This window comes from Medicago sativa, chromosome 6, assembly GCF_051527215.1.
Source record: "Medicago sativa cultivar Bolivia chromosome 6, Bolivia_mono, whole genome shotgun sequence".
Classification (NCBI taxonomy): domain Eukaryota; kingdom Viridiplantae; phylum Streptophyta; class Magnoliopsida; order Fabales; family Fabaceae; genus Medicago; species Medicago sativa.
In genome coordinates, this window is record NC_140754.1 from 27,530,611 (window position 1) to 27,532,206 (window position 1,596).

Genomic DNA, 1,596 nt, shown 5'->3' on the forward strand with positions numbered 1-1,596 from the left:
CCTCAAGATTGAGTCTTCATCTATCAATTTCTCACTTTTATCTCCCTCTATTTTTTTCTTCTTTTCATTTTCAACTACTCCATTTTCAATTTCTTTTTCAACTTCACCATCTTTTTCCACCTCCACCACTACTTCATCAACTTTCTTTGGAGCTTTTGGAACTAACGGTGTCAAAACCTTTTTGCTCCTCAATTCAATAGCATTGCAAGACTCATTCTTAGGGTTCTCTTTAGTATTACTTGAGAATCCGCCTTTGTTTTGTTCAGCCAACTGCTTAGCTAATTGCCCAAGTTGAGTTTCTAGCATCTTCCTGGAGGCTTCGTTATTCTTTCTTTCAGCTTCTTGACTCTTCTTCATCTCCTCAAAGTTACCTTGAGTCATCTTCATGAAATTCATCATAGTTTCCTCAAGAGCTGATGGCTTTCTTTGTTGTTGTGGAGGAGTGAGCAACTGAGAGTTCAAAGCGTTGTTATTTGAGTAGCTTAGATTGGGATGCTTGTTGATACCTGAATTGTAGTATTGATTTTGCCTTTGATAGCCTCCCATGAAGTTAGCTTCCTCACTTGATCCTTCTGGAACACATTCACCATTGGGATGTTCTTTACCACATAAGTCGCATTTGATTGCCGCCACTTGTTGTTGCTTGTGAGCCAAAGTAAACCCTTGAAACTCCTTAGTGAGAGCCTCTATTTGTTTGTTCATGGCTGTTTGGTTAGCTAGAATTGCTGTTTGTTCACTCACCCCAAACACTCCTCTTTCTTTCTTCTTCGCTTGGTCCCGATACTCATTGCTAGCCATGTTTTCAATTAGAGCTTGGACTTCATGATCAGTTTTACTTTTGAGACTACCTCCAGCGGAAGCATCTAAGAACATTCTTGTGTTTGGTGTCACCCCCTCAGTGAAAATTTGGAGGTATTGTTTCTCGGTGAACTCATGATTAGGGCATCTCTTCAGAAGCAAATTGAATCGCTCCCAAGCATCATACAATGATTCACCTTCTCCTTGCTTGAAGTTAGAGATCTCCATCTTCTTTTCCCAATATTTAGACGTAGGGAAATATTTCTCCAAGAACTTTAGCTCTAACTCTTCCCATGTTTGGACAGTCCCGTTTGGAATTGTTAGCAACCAATCTTTTGCTCTTCCCGTCAAGGTAAAAGGGAATAGCCTTAGTTTCTTTTGTGCTTCAGTCACGGTGGCTGGTTGCACACAAAACTCGCAAGTTTCAGCAAAGCGGCTCAAGTGTTCATGAGGACTCATAGCTTCAGTCCCATCGAATTGCTTGTCCCTCAAACCGTTGAGGACAGTTGTCTTGATGTCGAAGACAACGGGGTTAGCTGGTTGAAAAGTGTGGGTCAGTTGACCGCGATGAGTTGCTAACCCATAATCTCCAAGCTTCGGTCTTGGTGCAGGTTCTCCCATGGTTTCAGATTCAGTTGGGAGTGGCTCCGGTATTTGTTCTCGAACACCCGGTGGAACTGAATGAGCTAACCTTTGCGACCGGACAGTTTTCCGGAGTGCTCTAGCAGTCCTTTCAATTTCTGGATCGAATTCGAGATCGTCGGCGCTCACTTTACCTCGCATAAACAGCAAAATACC

The 1,596-nt window shown here is 42.5% G+C and overlaps 1 non-coding gene across 1 annotated transcript; it reads left to right on the top strand.

Annotated features, from left to right (window-relative positions):
• Positions 1 to 928: 928 nt before the first annotated feature.
• LOC146914286 (small nucleolar RNA R71) lies at positions 929 to 1,034 on the top strand. Its single transcript, XR_015017254.1, has one exon. It is a non-coding gene; the product is annotated as a small nucleolar RNA R71 (small nucleolar RNA).
• The last annotated feature ends 562 nt before the right edge of the window (positions 1,035 to 1,596 follow it).